The sequence below is a fragment of the Seriola aureovittata genome, chromosome 22 (genome assembly GCF_021018895.1).
Source record: "Seriola aureovittata isolate HTS-2021-v1 ecotype China chromosome 22, ASM2101889v1, whole genome shotgun sequence".
Taxonomy (NCBI): Eukaryota; Metazoa; Chordata; class Actinopteri; order Carangiformes; family Carangidae; genus Seriola; species Seriola aureovittata.
Window position 1 is genome coordinate 10,325,722 of NC_079385.1, and position 18,379 is coordinate 10,344,100.

The window sequence follows — 18,379 nt, forward strand, 5'->3', positions numbered from 1 at the left end:
CAAATATCAGGGGAAACATCCCTCTGGTTGTTCAAAACAGAAATCAACAAGGACACTGACATGTCTCGACTTGTTGCAGGACAGTTTGTCATAAAAAGCCAAACTCAAACAGAGCATGGAGACAAATTCCTGATACTAAAGTAGCATAAAGTGCAAATTGATGATGAAATATGCAAAATTGTGCAAATAAATCTCCTACTCAGTACAGTTACTATCCTTCAATGGTGACTTTCAGGGTTGATCCATGTTCGTGTTATTCCACAAAAGGTAAGGGTGTGTGAAAATGATCAGCAATTAAACATAATTTGTAGGAAACATGGGTGTAGACTGAAATTACTATTGGATTACTATGGGATGGCATACAGTGACACAATGAAGATGTTATTCTGTGATATCACCATCAACAGCCATGTTCCCTGTCTCACCACCTTTAAAGGCTGGGGTATGCTCGAAACAAACAAGTTTGCACGGAAAATCATGTGACCACGTCTAATTGCAATGCTTAGGTTTCCTAATGGCAACACTTGAAGGCAGAGCAAAATGTCTGAGTTGCAGGGTTACCCCATGCTTCATAATAAGAGGGTTTAAAAAAAGCTGTAATTCCATCTGGCCGGCACATAGGACTGTTGCTGTGTGTGTTGTGTTAGGCTAGCATCAATGTTGCACTACTTTCACCAGTGTTTAATATGTCATTGCCAGCATTGGCATTAGCTTTAACATAGTAAGCTAGTGGTAACAGTTAAGTCATTTTATCTTGCCAGGTTATACAGTGGCGTCACAACCAGTTGAAGATGTACGAACAAGAATCACATACTTTAACTCTACAGTCATTTATTGAAATAGTCTTGGGTTACACCAAGGGGTTTGTCTGTGTTCACCCATCTGTTACCAGGTGCATGCAGAGCTCCCTGGTCCAAATGTCAAACAGGAAGTGGCAGGATCCAAGGGCTTTAGTAGAGGGTGGGGAACCGGAATGTACCATCTCTAAACTAGTGCTGAGCGGTTGTTTTGTTAAGTAGTGCATCCATCCATCCATTTTCTACCGCTTATCCTCTGGTAGGGTCGCGGGGGCTGGAGCCTATCCCAGCATCTTTTCGGGCGAGAGGCGGGGTACGCCCTGGACAGGTCGCCAGTCCATCGCAGGGCAAACACATAGAGACAGACAACCATTCACACTCACAGCCACACCTATGGTCAATTTAGAGTATCCAATTAGCCTAGTCCCCATTTTGCATGTCTTTGGACAGTGGGAGGAAGCCGGAGTACCCAGAGAGAACCCACACTGGCACGGGGAGAACATGCAAACTCCACACAGAAAGATCCCATGGCCGAGCCGGGACTCGAACCCGGAACCTTCTTGCTGTGAGGCGACAGCGCTAACCACTGCACCACCGTGCAGCCTTAAGTAGTGCAGAAATGCTCTTTTAGGGCCAAAGTAAATCTATGAGTAAGCAGTCATTATATTAATGTATTAGGATAGGTTGAGAGAGAAATGTATTTAGATGTAAATGTTCTGTATATTGGTTGATTGATTACAATTACCTGTGGTTTGTCTCATAGGAGGGGCTTCTGGTATAAAGCCAGGGTAGAGGCAGTCCTCTCCAGAGTGCAGCTTGGGCCCTGAAGGGCAACAGGAGCAAGAGCCCCACAGTCAAGGGCCTAGTGTTGGATGTTTTTTTGCTACAAGTTCACTGTTGCACCACTGCACCCCTCATCTGACTGGCGACCTCAATTAAACAAAGCACCAGGTGAACATTTTTGCCTCCTTCCACCACTGTGTCAAATCCCATAGTCTGCATTTGCAGAGAAGGAGGAGACATGATAAATTTTACAAATAGGGGTAATGAGGGTGCACACTTTTGGACAGTCTTTCCCCAAGGGCATTCACAGTGTTGTACTCGTTTGTATGCAAGAAATGTGACGGAATAAGTTGAATAAAGAATGAATAACATCTGGCCAATCACTGCATGAAGTGGCTGCACTCGTCAGGCTGTTGCTTTTTGAAAGTAGCAAAAATCATCAGATGTATAAACCAATTTTGGGGGTCATACACTGTATGACTATCTGTTGAGCGCTTCGTTTGAAGTACACTGATGCCTTAAGCAAGAAATTCAACTACATTCTACTCACTGATTGAAAACAGTGATAGCTACAAGAAAAAATCCTGAAAACGTTCTTAACACAACAAGTTACACTGTTGCCAAAGCTGACAAGCCCAGACAAATAAATCACCATGGGGGCATTTTAAACTCTGAAAGTGAAACTTGATTTTCTACTGAAGATTGCCCTCCGTGACTACATCTAAGATTATTTTGAATTTTTAGTCTTCTGTATGACCCTGTGTCATGTAAGCTAATTTGTTGTTAATATAACGACACCAACACCCACAAGACAAATCCAATCCACAAATAAGGGCATATCTGTAGCCTGATTGTATCTGTTTCTGCTTTTAATAAGCAATGTCCCACTTACATAGGCCATATGCACAGTGGGTGACAAACCAGCTGACACACATATTTGCTTCACAAAAAGACCCCAGTTCCGCGTCTCAATTCATATCCATTATGATTCCACCATTCAGCCCCATTCACACTGACAGACGCCTCTCAGCAGCCTTTCACACCAGGAAATGGATCTTTAGCCATCACCAACAAGGCCGGCCAGCTCGACTCGCTGCTGCTCTATCAGATCTGTGGAAGTGTTGCTCTGTGGTCTCACCAGTTCAGTGTTAATATTCCCTGACACTCCCAGGGGAGAGTGTGATTTAAGTTCCTAGTAATAAAACCCTCGGCTGAGATACGTTAACCACTGCAGGGTGTTACCTACACACCTTTGGGACAATAGGAGCAGCAATAAAAGTGCTATAAGATGCAGGAAATTGTCAAGTAACTGGGATGGGAGCTTTGGTAGAGACTGGGTGGAGAAACTCAGAACTCTACTTTTACCATTTTGAAGGAAAATGTGTAGGGGGCATTTTTGATGTTGAGTTTGGGGAATGGCAATATTGGTCGGTCTGTTCATCACTTTGGTCCAGACAAAAATATCTTGACAACTATTGGATGGATTGGTGGAGATGATTCCTACTGACTTTGTGGTCTTTGTGATCTTCTGCCTTTTCATCTAGCGCCACCATCAGGTGAAAATGTTCTTTTTTTTGGTGAAATATCTCAACATCTACTAAGTGAATTGGAAAGTGCAGTGCCTGCAAGATGACTAACAGTCATCAAGCTGTACATTTAGTACTATTAGCAACTGTTAGCATGCTAACATGTTAGAGTAACAAGGTGAACATAGGATTGCCTGCAACATATTAGCATGTTAACGTTTTTATTGTGAGTATGCTAGCATGTTGATGTTAGCTATTAGCTCAAAGCACCGCTGTGCCAACATAAAGCCTCACATAGCTGCTAGCCTGGCTGTAGACTCTTAGTCTTGTCGTTTTATCTTCTTTATTGAAACGCAAGGCAAAACGTTACCGCAAATTTGATGAACTTTACCTGGGATTTAATGTGGATAGATGGAGCCTGTATCCTCGTTCTCACAAGATCAAGAAAGCTGTCTGGGTTTGAGTTTGGAAACTAGGGCTAGACTCCAGTCATCAGCTTACATCCAACAGTTGCTATTAAATTCTCTATTCATTCTTTTCCAAAATAGTAGGTATCTCATTTTGGATAAATCATTGCAAAATGACTATAATTGCTACTTCAATGCAGCTACTGTTCAGCCTTGCATGTGTATCTGTCAATCTTTATCATGCGTTTTGTCCAGCCTATATCCCTGCATATGTAGCCAATTATTCTGACATTCAAGTGGATTTTCTGTAAATCCATTCACTACTCACAGGCTGATTAGAGTCTGTTGAGGAATTATGCTGTTTCAGGGCTAAATAGTTGTCAAAAACAGTACTGAACCTTCCGTCCCACATGTGTAGAGGTACGTTATTCATTATTTTCATTATTTTGCATGATTTGGCAAAGTCAACCTCATTTAAACTGCTTAATACTTGTCATTACCTGAGTGTGACGTAAAAGTCTTAGAGGTCCCTGAAGGCTAAAATGCCTTGCCAAGCCAAAGTATCCGGGTGGATACAAACTCTTTCATCAGACTATTAGCCTCTGTGGAAAAACAACTTCAGTTATGCTGGAGACATGTATCCTTGCATTATTACAATATTTGTTGGCATGTATCTCCAACAAAAAGGCAAACTCTTGTAATTCTTTAATTAATCGATCATTATCCCCTGTGAGTGTCACCAAAACAAATTAATTTGCTAGGATTAGAAGCTGCACTGCTCCTCGGGTGTAGATTTTGTATTTATTTATTCTTAATACTGCAACAGGTGAGATTTCAAGGCACACACTCTTCTTCAGGCCAGAACTCCTCTGCAATGTGGTGTTGAGAATAAACAACAGACGCTGTGAGCAACATTCAGTGTGCATAGTGTTCTTCCCACTGTTTATATTTTTGCACAGCACATTCAAGGATTTGATTTTTGTTTTTGGTTACGTTTTGCCAGGCACAAGTGAGCCTACACAGTCTTGCTCTCACCGATGAGCTAAACTGGCAGCTACAGTAAACTGACTCCCTCTCCAGCCCACCACAGTGTGAAGGAGCTTTATAATACCAGGAATTTGCATGAGATAGGACTGTACTTTCACATCGTCTTAACACTTCAGCAAGGAACTGGAATATAAGTGAGAAACACCACCACAAAACTGTAATACATACTTGGAAACAATAGAATCCTATTGTCATGATAGTACTGTGTGTGTGTGTGAGAGAGAGAGAGAGAAAGTGAGAGAGAGAGAGAGAGAGAGAGAAGGGAGAGAGAAGAGTCTTGTGCATCCCATCCAACACTAATTTGATATTGTTAAGTGATGCATTCCTTCTTTAATAAAAACCAGAGGTCACTGCAACCGCCACTGTGAAAGGAGTGTGTGTGTGTGTGTGTGTGTGTGTGTGTGTGTGTGTGTGTGTGTGTGTGTGTTTGAAGCGTCTTAATAAAATCCCAGGCTGCTGCGATCACACTCACTCACATATAAAGTGAGGTTCAAAATGATCTTTGAGAGAAGATAAAGAACAGGCAGATATTTATAGCTGGAGGGCTGGAACAGAGGGGAGTGATGGAAAAAAATGAAAAAATGTCAAGAACCTGATTGTCTTGTTCTCGTTGATGGGCACAATGTACGAATCACTGCAGTTTTGCTTCACTTGAATAGTGATCTAAGCATGGGGGGTCATGATCAGGCCACTGATTGTAAGGCCCACAATCTGTAATAACTGAAATAAAAGACATACGGTGAAATATTCCAGTTGCTCTTTTAAGAAAAAGTCACAAATACACTCTTACTTGGCCACACACGTAGTTCCAAAAGACTATGGTAAAAGATAAAAAACTGGTTTCTCTTGTTCTTGTGAAGAGAAAAATAAAAGCAACGCACTCCAGCTGCTTCCATTAGAAATAAATATGTTATTTTTGTTGTTGTTTTTTTTTGTTTTTTTTACTGGCCTGAAGCAGCACTGTTACTGCCACTCCGTGAAGTCCCTCTATCAATCTACAATAGGCATCCATGAGGCTGATTTACAGCGTGTCATGTTTCAGCCAAAAGAAACAGATAAATTAAAGACTTTTAATGAGCTCAAACTAGAAGTAAGCATCTCCTATGAAAGAGAGAGAGACAGAGAGAGAGAGAGAAAGAGAGAGAGAAATGTAAAAACAGCTAAATATGATGACATATCACGCAACACAAGTGGGAGCGTTGCATCACATTGAATATGGGAAAGCTGTTATGTTATTGTAGTAATGTGTGTGTTTGTGTGTGTGTGTGTGTGTGTGTGTAAATCCCCCATGAATATTGTATAGGAGATAAATGTAGGCCAGGGATTGGGGTTGTATACACAGAAGCTTAATGACAGGACCCTGGAGGGATGTCGCATCAGTCAAGCGGAACAGACAAACACACGCTTATACACACATACACTCACACACACACACACACACACACACACATGAACTGGCTGTCTATTACACAACCAGCACCCTCACTTTCCCATAATTTAGCACTGGAAACACAACAAGAGCTGGGAACGGCGGGTCTGACCAAGTTCGCAGCCTCCGGCACTTTGTCACACTCGGGATACAGTTTGGCCTACATGGGCTGGCACAGTTCTCAAGGCAGCACAGTGTCGAAGAAGGGTGTGTGTGTGTGTGAAACCATATAGCCTTTAGTTCCACATCACATTCCCAAGGCGCTTCTTTTTTTTTTTTTTTGTTTAGCTTTATATGGGTTACTGAGCCAGTGATTGAGAGCGAAGGAGATTTCTTAAAAGCGACAGATAACAGAACAGCTGAGTGATATCAGCTCAGCTCGGCACGGCGACGCTAACATTTTGGTGGCGGGTTTGGATGCCACGGGGGCGACAGATATTGAGGCTATGTGTTATATGAAAGTCGCCTTGAGCTCCGTGCTTAAATAAACTCACTATCACAGGGAAAGTGGCGTGACTGGCCATTTTGCGGAGTGTTTGCCCCCCACCCCCCCACCCCCCTTGCCTCTTCTCCCAGGGACTGCGGTTGAATTTGGCCAAGCAGCCGCTGTTGGCATTCCACACTGACCCTCGAGTAGCGGGCCTGAGGTTCATGGGTAAACAGACGAACCGTTTGGTGGCCTGGCTGTGTAACTTTGGAGCCTGTCTCACCCTCTCGCTGCCTGTCTCCCTCCTTGTCTCTCTTCTCAGCCAGCCATATCCTCAGTTGGCCTCTGTGTTAATTCAGACCTACCTGACAGTTCTGACTAAAACCTTCTGGGTTTACTATCAGTCCTGCTTGGCGACGGGCTCAGCTCTCTAAACATACACTGAAGACTAATCTGCAACAGATGGGAGACGGACCGGGGAGGAAGTAGTATAAGGAAATACAGCATATTTGTACCCCTCAGAACCAAACGATAGGGTTTCATTGATGTCCCAAGCAAAGCCGGAGGACGGTTGTAATGATGTGCACAGCGGCGGCTCCCGGGGGCTTAACTGGACATATTACTTGGAGATATAAGCTGTCCATCCACAACCAGATGTCTGAATGTCCCGGAGGGGGATTCCTTAGAGTCCTCTCTGAAGGGAACACACACACACACACACACACACACACACACACACACACACACACACACTCATTCACACACTCCAACAGACATATGTGAAGTATTGAATAAATAAAAACATGTGCATATGTGCACAGATACATACGCAGTACGCGCGCAAACACACATAAACAAGCCCGCACATGTTGGATTTCACGGGTGGCTGGTTTGAGATAATGAACGCCTTAGCCCCCAGTTTACTGTCTGGTTTTTGAGGTCATTAGTATAAACACAAAAGACATTTATTTACCACCTCATTAATGCAAGTGGCAATTTAAGCTCCCTTTCACAGGCAAAAAAAAAAAAAGAGGAACGGATGGGTCTCACAGCGCCGAAACCCAGACATCAGTCAAATCACTGTTTGTATTAGTTTTGCAAAGAGCACTTGGGAAGCCCCAAGCTTTCATCATCTAACCACTACGGGTGCATATCTGTTACAGTCTGAAATTGTCCTAGCTGAAGGATACGCTGCTGCTTGATTGCTTGCCATAGAGCACAAAGGCAGTCAGGGACTTGTTTAAGGAGGGAGAGGTTATATAAGAAGACAGTATACCTACTTGTAAGAAAGTGCAGTTTTCACTTTAAGGAGCACTTGACATCCAGAAATGTCTGGTATGGTTTGTGCATGAACAAATAACAATAACAAGCAATAACAGATTTTTTTCAATTTTTTTTGGCTGTGAACTCAACACTGACATATTATCACCTTTTTAAGCTGATATCTGGAACGTTAGCAGCCTATTTACTCATCCAATAGATACGTAGCAACATCAGCGTTCATTTCGAGCCACCTGGCAAATATAAGTTCAACACTCATTCTTCTTTACACTGTGTTTTTGGTCTCACATTGTCTCCTGTATGGTGCTGGGCAGGTAGCTGAAAACCTCTGCCTGCTGTGGCCATAAACAATACGAGAGCGGTGACAGTCAACCGAAACAACCAGCTAAAAGACGCTAAAATTAATTTAAAAAAAAACTTCGGAGACCCCTGCCTGACCCCTTTTACATTATACAGTCTTTTGATCCATTGTTACCCTATCAAATATTGATTATTGCAGCTTTAATGAACATTTTGTACTTTAAGCAGGACTCCTGAAAGTGCTCAAGTAAAAGCAAATGTGCAGCTTTTGGCAAATTTGGTGAAAATCCTGTAATTTTCCCCACCCACACTTATAAAGTATTTATCACAACAGGCCATTTCCTGACTCCGGGTGGCATCAGATTGGATGCAGCAATTTCCCCTCTGGATGGCTTAAGAGACTGGTATTCCTCTGGGATGGTGTGAGGCTACCCACAGATACAGTGACAGATAGGACGCGTCCCCAGAGACCCTCTGAAGAGACAGACGACCACCCAACAGCCAAAGGTTTATGGAAATTTATAGAGATTTCTTCCTGCGATTGTGCAACCTACGTTTGTCGCAAAGCTTAAAAATTCCTCTCTACCTCATCTGCTTCTGTTTTTATTTATTTATTTATTTATTTTCGAAGCAGACTGACGGTGATTAGCCCGCGGAGAAACCGGAGACACACAGGCTCGTGCGAACATCCTGTGCCATCTGAGGCTTCATGCATATTGGAACAGAGGTGAAGTGGTGAAAGAGAGGGGACGTGAGCAAAGGAAAGGAAAGGAAAGGAGCAGACTGTCCCTGATTAGGGCCTGAGTTGAGACGTTCTGCTCAGGAGCTCGTGTTAGCCTCAGGAACACCCCGTCCAACATGTTAGACCACATGAGACCAATTTAAGAAGGGAAGGCTGAAGTTTAGTCATGTTTTCCTGATGTACGCACCCTAACACTGATCCCAGACTCACAGATAGAAAGTTTCCCTGTACATCCATTTTGGAATATTTAGGAACAATTCTGATTATGATGTTTTTGACATGGCTCTGCACTTTAAATTTAGCTATTTTTTAATCTAATGGTGGCCCAATAATGGCTTTCTGCAATTATTATCCATAATATACTTTATATCAGTGGGTCCAGGGAACCCAAGGGATCCTTGAGGGGGTTCCCAGCAAAAAGGGTGATAATTTTCATTATAATTTCATCCATAAGTAACACTTTCTAAAAGCTAAAATGGGGGTTGGTGGTCTACTATATGTCAGTTTGAGGGGTCCTTGGTGTGATAAAGTTGGAGAACCACTGCTTTATATTCATGCACAAAAAATGATGCAAACATCTGCAAGTTTATATGCTTTGATGCGAAAGACGATGTTTTGATCCCACTTTCTGGGCTCCACAATTTCACCACTGCATGTAAACTGTGTACTTCCAAAAATTGTCAGCTTTTCACAAACAACAGAAAGATCAATTTTCGGTACCATGGCGACGGGTGGTCCTTTAAACTCAAGTAAAAACCTGAAACCACCAAACATCAAACGGTGAAAAAACGATCACCCGGACTGGGACCGGGAGGTTTTCCACATCACAACAGCAATATTGTGTGAGTGATGTAGCACCCAGCAAACCAGAATCTGTTATGGAGACCTTTAATGTTTTTCCCAATCAAAAACAAAACTGAAAGCTATCATTTGTGTTCTGCCGCAGGGTGGTCATTTGACTGGGAATAATTACGTGGTTGTAGCGCAGCGATCTTGCCTTCCTATACGAGACTGTGCTGCTATCTATACTGTTTACCTTTACTTGAGCTTTAAAGCCTTTTAATTATTATCATCTAATAATCATCACCTTTAATGTCTCCATAACCACCGCGACTGGAGACTGGCAGTGTCTGGGCAGGTGTGTGTGTGTGTGTGTGTGTGTGTGTGTGTGTGTGTGTGTGTGTATATGTACATCTGTGTGTGTGAATGGCTTTAATCATCATCAAATAGAGCTGTGTGTATAGGTAATTAAGTTGGTGCCAAATCGACTCTCACTCGCAGGCACGAGTCAGGAACTCCCAACAACATCTCAAGCTTTTGCGTCGCTTCGCAGGCGCTGCGGGCAACTTTATTTCAGCTGCAAGTTTTAACACAGAAAAGAGTGTAACTCCCTCGCAGAGTCCATTACTCAGTGTCATAAGCCCTGGATTACTTACTCTTCCCCACAAGCTGACCATAATACCAGGTTGCGGAGCCAGTGCGGCCTGCAGGGTTTGGTCTGAAACCACTCAATGAGCACAAGGATCACGATTAGCATCTAGATCAAGGAGTGTCGTCCCAACCCCCGCGCATGCTTTCACACACTGCATCCTTCACCTCCTCGCCGTAGCAATGGTTTGTGGCGACTGTAAACCTACACACACACACACGCACGCTTCTCTTTCACCATTTACAGTGCAATATTTCCTTCCAACATGAAGGGCATGACACAGAGTATAGTTTTCCATGCCATGTAGAGAAAAAGCAAAAACCATTTGCACTTAGGGCTTCAACTGATTGTTATTTTCCTCATGAATTAATCTCTTGATTAATTATAAACTCTATAAAATGTGAAAAAAAGGCCCATCACAGCTGCTCACAATACTAGCTGACATCTTTAGTTTTGTTTAGACGTCTTGTTTTGTTAAACTGCGTCCAGAAAATAGATATAGAATTACATGGAATAGAGAAAAGCAGCAAGTCCTCATATTTGAGAAGCTGGAATTAGTTGGAGTTTTTTTTTTTTTTTTTACCAGTATGATTAATAAAGGTTGGTTCCAGCACTATTTCCATATAATCTCCCACTGCAGAAGTGGAGATGCATCTGTCAGCTGGTAGAACTGCGTGGTTCCTCTCTAAAATTCAGAGCATTTACCTTGAAATGTCTGTTTTTCATTGTTCACTGTTCTGTTTCTGCTGTTCAGTGTTCGGCCCTTCACACACAACTACAGGGGATAGCTGCTTGGCAAGCTAATGTGTATGTGTGTGTACATATATATATATATGTGTGTGTGTGTGTCTGTGAGGGTGTGTTTTCTGAGGTTTGGAATAATTTACACAACCCCACACTCGATTAATTCCAGTATGACAGCACAAACCTCGCCTGTGTGTACACATGTTGGTCTGAGGTATTAGGCTGACAGAGACGCACAGAAAGAACAGTGTTGACTTACTAATAGATGAAGCTCTCTCTCTCTCTCTCTCCCCCTCTCTCTCTCACACACACACACACACACAGAAACTTCGCATTCATGTTTATGTTTCTTATTGGTTCCATTTATTTAATCTAATGTCAATCTGTGCTCCAACTCAAACACTGGGACACAAGAAATCTGTGAATACTTCTCCACGATCCCCCCTGTACCAGAGTCAGCCAGCAGCAAACCATCCAAAGTGCAGGCTATACACTATTAGTTTATATTATATATTTGTCATGGGGGGGGGGGGGGCTGTTAAATTAAGATAACCAAAGATTTAAGCTCTCCATTAAAACGTTGCAGAATTTATCCTCGTGTTGTTTTGAATACTGTTAATCTCCTTTCTGGAATTGAATTCTCAAACAAAAAGAGGTAAAACACAACACATTTTTTGAGGTCTTCAAACGGTTTTACTGCTGTGATCAGATGAGGTGTTTAAACCGAGGAGCCAGTGGCTCTAAATCCAGAACACCATCGGTCGCTGAGCAAAAAAAGGTTTTCCAGGAGAGTGTCCAACAATATCAAAACAATCTCCAGGCTGAATTTCCTCTCTGGCACTCATACCCCGCTGGAGAATGAGAATCTGGGTTGCACATGAGAAAAACGAAGAGCTGTGGGACCAAGCCCCATGTTTCTAATCTAAAGATGCTGAAAAATGAGTCTGTCAGTTTAGAAATCGTCCCCTAAACAAAATGTCAGTGGGGAATTTAGAAAACGAGATGCATTCATAATCCGTCCACTCCAGTCCGTCACATGTCCAGTCATCCTCTGTCTATCTCTGACACCTGTGAAGGTCATCTCTTCAAGACCTGCTTCACATCCTCCCCTCTGATTCACATCCTCCTCTGCTCAAGTATTTTTCTCCTCCTCGCTCCGACATGTTTAAACACAAATCAACCTTTTCACCCTGGCTTGCCTTTGTTATTCGCAGAAACCATCAAGCCTTACTGTTATAAGAACACAAACACCTCTAATTGTTTTTTTTTCCCCCCCTGATGCCAGTATTCATGCTGAGCTAGGCTAACCGGCTGCTAACTCTAGAGTTAATGCGAATGCACAGACACAAGATTGGTCACAATTTTCTTGCTATCTTTCAACAAAAAAAAACTGATACATTTATTTAAATGAATTCCTCTGTTGCACATAGGTTACTCTGGATGATAGCATTACTCATATAAATTATACAGATTCGAGACACTGTTCAGCATCCATTAACAGCACAGAGTCAGTGTTATGTCCCATAGAAGTCAAACATGCCGATCATTTCTGCTACTGGCTGATTTGACTCTCCCATGTGGTCCAAATGGCTGACCAATTAACAGCAGCTTAACTCCTGAGACCAAACACCTATCTCTCTCTCTCTCTCTCACACACACACATACACACACACACACATCCATGAACACATGACCACCGTCAGAAATGCAGATACACATAAAAACACATGTGTGAGCATGTAACAAGCAAAGTAACAGACATGCAGATATCTATAAGCAGTTGCACCCAGTACCACACACAGGCAAGGACACACACACACACACACACACACACACACACATACACATACACACACACACACACACAGATACATATACACACACACACACACACACACACACACACAGATACATACTCATTAACAAAGGCTTAGCATTGCAGCGTGTATAACCCCCAGCAAAGTATAGCATAGTCTGGCTGATTGGCCTCCCACAGAGGTGGAATACACCTCAGTCACCTGATCCCTGGCTGCTCTGATCCTGGATCAGCTAACTACACAGCAGTCACTTGCAGTGGCCGAACCTACACGGCATTGTGTAGTTCAAAACTTCCTAAAACATCCCTAATATCAAGATTTTGAATTTAAGCTACAGAAATGTCGCAAACAAGTTTCATACAAATTTTAAGACAGGGTTTACTCAACTAACACTCATATGGGCGGCTTGTTCAATCACAGCAAAATAAAAACAAACATGAAATGGAGCTTAGAAATGAGAAGGAAAAAAACTAGAGTGTAGCATTCACACAAATGCAAAAACACAGCCAGATCCAAAGGCCTGCAGCTCTCACTGCAGCATCTTCACCAAGCTCCCCAACCACTAGGTGCCACCACTGGCTTCAATACAGATCAGGCTGCACTGTGAAAGTCCATCTTAACACGTCATTATAGGACTCATAATCATATGACTGAACCTACATGAAGAAAAACACTCAAAGAAATCTTGAAACTATATATTTATATTGAAAAAGACTAAAACCTAAAGTTAAAGTTAAACTTTTTTTCTTACACCTGTTTTAAAAGTAGATTTAAAGTCTGAGGCATGACTGATCATGGGGGAAACGCCGTCCTTGGTCAACCGTTGTGTGTGTGTGTGTGTGTGTGTGTGTGTGTGTGTGTGTGTGTGTGTGTGTGTGTGTGTGTGTGTGGCTGAAGTGATGTGGCTTCACTTCGCACTGTTTCTGCGGATCTGGGCTGTGGTCTGTCAACACTGATGCGACTCCGAGGGGTTCAAGAAGAGAAGCTGAGCGAGCTCGTTAAAGCGAGGAGAAAAGAGAGGGGGACAGTGAGGGAGAGAGAGAGAGAGAGAGAGAGACCACCTGAGTGACAAGCAACAGCTGAGTCCACACATCTGGAAACCAAAACGCAAACCCCTCCATTAAAGTGCGTCTTTTACGCACACACATACACTTTCCAAGCCCCTCAGTCTCCCCCTCCCACACACACACACACACACACACACACACACACACACACACACACACACACACACACACACACAGAGCCCCCCCACAGCCACAGATTCACTTTTTTTTTTTCTCAGTCCTTCTTCAGGGAAAATGTGTCACAGACTCAACTCAACTCTTTTCTTCTCGTCCCGTGTGTCTGGCCATGAAGTAATGGAGGGACAAATCATTTCCATATTTGCCGATGCATGAAGATCAAGGCGAACAAGCCTCTCTACACTTGACCTACAGTTCTTGTGTTTTTTTTTTTTTTTTTTTTCATAATCACACATTTAATGCAAACTCCTGCTTTCATTCATACACACAGCTTTCTGTAAGTAAATTAAATAGCAAGAGGGTTGCAACATTTAGAAAACTGAATGAATCTGAGCCCGAAGCCTTCACACTCACCTCTCAGATGCAACAACTTTGTCCGGGGTCGGGCTGAATATTCCGTTTCTCAAGATATAATCACGACTGTGGAGGCATCCGGGCTGGCTGCAACACAGCGAACGCAACTCTGTGACGGTTTCCAGTCCTGAATCAGCTCAGTGGATGTAGTCTTTCAGTGCATGATCATGGACAGAAGGAGAGAGAGAGAAAGAGAGAGGGACGCTCACCAGGGCTGAGCGCTGCGCAGCTCTGGCACCAGGTTAAAGCGTTGAGAAATGACATTAGCTCTGCTCTGCGCCTATTGGCTTAAACATGAACCCCCCCCCCCCCCCCCCCCCCCCCCCCCGCCACCCACCCTCCTCCACACACACACACACACACAGGCCTCCCTCTCCTTCTCACTTTCCGGGACATTATACTCTACAGCCTACATCCATGCCATTTGTTTACTGATATGTTCTTGGAGCATATTTATTCCCCATAAGATAGGAGGAGCTCGTCAGAATCTATGTGTTAAAAATACCATGAAGTATGATGAGGTCACTGTAAACTCATCATCCACCACCATAGAGATAATACAGCAGCAATTATGTAATAAAACGTCCTTTTGGGTTCACCTCTTTCTCAATACACATTTTCCGAGGACCATTTCATCTGATTTATGACGGTTATGGAGGTGGCGGGTGAACATACCGGTTTACCCTATCTATGGCATGTATGACATACCGTATATTCACTTACTCCATGCGTGCGCCACGTGGTAACCTCCTGAAACTCAAAACTGACCCTAGGTCATGATGTGTGGTGTGGTGTTATTTACTGTACACTGTGTTATTCCAGGCCCTGTCTGGTATACGAAACCATATAGCCTATATGTCAAGTATTTCAATTACCCAAAGTGGCTTCATTTACTTGCAGACACCAATGGGCCATTAGTCAATATACAAGGGAGCAAGTGTCAGATGCTCATCTGCTGTTTTCCTGGAGAGTGAATGACAAGAGTTGTATCTTCATCGACAGCTTCATCATCATCATCAGCCTGGGCAGCTCAGGTGGGTCTGTGTAGCTTTATGGACAGATGGAGGTTTTAAAATAGGTTTGTCCTACTCTGTTGAAAAAGGATTCACTTCACCAGTGAACCCAAGAAGAGATTTCATGTTTTACCCTGTGGCGCAGACTCACTGAAACACTGACCTCCCAGCAGTTGGAAAGTTTAAAACTTGTCCGTCTTGTTCTTGGTTTCACTGTCTATGCGGCTGGAAAGCTTTGTGTCTTTTATGTCTGAAATCTATGGTGGCTCTGACAACGTTTCACTCAGTTTGGCTTGTTTTGTTGCTGATTTCCACACTGTTAGAGTAAAAATGGATTGTTTTTTACATTGGGGCTGGTGCCAGAGTGTTTGCTTCCAAAATAAGAGCATGACAGGAAGAGGCTGAGAAACACTGATTTATATCCTCAGCAAATCCATCATATTCACTAAGAGCATCAGTTGAAGTATTAACTAACTGACCTAGAACTCAGTGGTTAGATGGTCATAAGCAGGCTCATAACCTATTACAAGGCCAGTGTCGGTGTCATCGTTTAATGAAAAAAGCATCACAAAAGTGCCATTATTTCGTTCATGGCTGTCAAAACTCTTTTGGACACAGAGATGAAGAAAATCAAGAAATATATGTTTTCAAAATGCAGCAGATGTCTGATTTGTGGAGCAGAGTGTTTGGATTGAATTTTTCAGTCTCAGCTGTGGAGTCAGGGGAGCGAAGAGAGCCGCTTGAATGTCCGTGAACCTGGCAGTGTGACAGAGAGAGCAGGTCAAACAGTATGGCTTATTGTCTGTGCCAGCGAGTCAGTCAGCCCACACAGCGTGGGGACCCATGGACGCCCTTGTTCACCCTGCTGGCTGCTGCTCTGACAGCATCTGACAGCTTGATTTACAACTTACATTTCACATTTAAGTCTTTTAGCTTCGCTCTTATCCAGCGGCGCTCACTCTGGAAGTCAGCAGTAGAATAAGCCTCAATTCATAGATCTCCAAACAGTGAAAGTGAGCAGCGGTATGGCTGCTAGAGCCATGGCAACAGATGTAAACAAATATTTCATTTGTGCGTAGAAAATGTGCAAAACAGCTTAAGACTCAGCTCTGTAACTGAGCAGCGATTCACTCCACTCAGTTCACCTGCTGTGCGCCACATCACACACACACACATACGCAACTACACACCTGAAAAACCACACATAGCTGCTGAACTTTTTTAATGGGAAATCTGATCATCTTCTATGTCCCGATTGCTCTCTTTCCACCTGTTCCCTTCGCCTCGACGCAGAATAGAGCCGGTCTCTGTGCTTCGCCTCGGCTCTTTGTGCTCGCACACAGACATCTGTAACATTAAGCCTATTTACAGCAGACACAGAAAGAGGGAGAGGGGTATAAAAGGTAAGCCTATAGGCCTACACATGCAGCCAGAGAGGAAGCGAGGATCAGTGCAGCGTGGAGAGCACAAAAGGGGCCTCTGGGTCAGTAAATCCTGCCCCTGTCACCTTCTGCTGCGTGGAAACACAGTGCGGCTGATGAAAGTGTCAGATCCGGGCGCAGCACGTTGTACATCTCTGATCCTGTCTTTTATCTCTGTCTTTTCTCCTTCTCTTTTCTTTATGGAACACCGCTTTGAAAGCAATCCAGATTGATGTGGGACCACGCGCTTTGTGACGACAGCTTGGATGTCATGAGCAATGAATAGCAAACCACTGCATGCAGAGGTTATCTTCCTATCAGCGTATCTGGTTGTTGGAAAGGCATCTCATCTGATCTATACCAGGCTCATCTGTCCTGCAGTGGCCTGGTTAGTTATCCCAGATATTTGTCATATTTATTGGATTTGGGAAAATGAAATAATGATTTAGCTTCTCTGCTCATGATTGATCATTAAGTTTAATGTGGAAATGTTAACTTGGTCCAGGGTAGTATATCTGACAGCAGTGAGAGTGAAACTAAAAAATGTGGCATATGATTTCAGGACTGGTCTGAAAGGTGATATCTGCTCATTAAAAACACTGGATAACCTCACACCATGTCGTTAACGTGACTAATGAATTTCTGCATTTAAGTGACATTTAACCCTGTGAAACTATGTCAGACAGAGGAGATGAGTTGTGTCTGGGCCTCAACCAGCTGGAAACCTCCAAATAGCCATAAGTCAAGTGCTGTGAATCCAGATATCTGGCATTAGATACCTGGGATGCTGGCTAAAATTTAGCTAGCTGGTAAAATAGTTTGATATCATTAAGCAATATGCAGAAAAAGTCTGCTTCCTCTCCTGGTTGTGACCCACCGGGCCCCTTCTTTCTTTGACCTTGTATAACCCAGCTCCAAAACCTCCAACCCCCTCTGTAAGAATGAGGTAAGTGGTTCCAGATTTGGCCTAAAGGAAAACTGTCAATCAAGCTGTGGGAGCCTGGGCCGTGTTTCGTAATGGCCCGGGTTGTCCACAAAACATCATCTGGAGGAGACAGTGAACTGAATCAGCCTCTCCCTTCTAACTGTCTCACTAAAAATAAACTCAGGGCAGAGCTTCTTTTTCCCTTGTAATACATCTTTCTTTTTTTTTCTTTTTTTTTTTTGCGTTGCCATAGTTTTTTGGAAAACCCGTTCACAATAGCTACAATCATGTTTGGTTAGTCACTGTCACTCATCACATTTATCTACCTGTAATCTATGTTGTCTTTCTCCCCCTGTCATTTGTCTATCTAGCTGTGTCATCTCGTTACCACAGGCCAAATGGGCGGTTGGGGAGGTGGGGGTGGGGTTCATTATTACCACTGCACCGTCATCAGATGCATCAGCTCACTTGAGTCAGGGAAAGTTTGGTTACTTACTGGAAGGCTCTCCAATAGCTACAGAGTCATCCATTTTTCAAATTCTGTTGCAACCACATGCATAAACTCGTTTTTGTTTCTGGAATGGAGAAATGACTTTGTTTTTTTTCAACAGTCACAATAAATCATGGATTCAATTGTCACTTAAACAAATGTCGACAGACTAGGAAAAAACAAAGAAAACCAATTGATTTGAA

General features: G+C 43.2%; 1 protein-coding gene across 1 annotated transcript in view; it reads right to left on the reverse strand.

Annotated features, from left to right (window-relative positions):
• Window positions 1–14,577, reverse strand: part of prickle1b (prickle homolog 1b) — a 31,627-nt gene extending 17,050 nt beyond the window's left edge. Inside the window, exon 1 of the mRNA XM_056367302.1 lies at window positions 14,328–14,577. The gene's annotated coding sequence lies outside the window, so the exon portion shown is untranslated. The remainder of the gene's footprint in view (window positions 1–14,327) is intronic.
• Window positions 14,578–18,379: the final 3,802 nt, after the last annotated feature.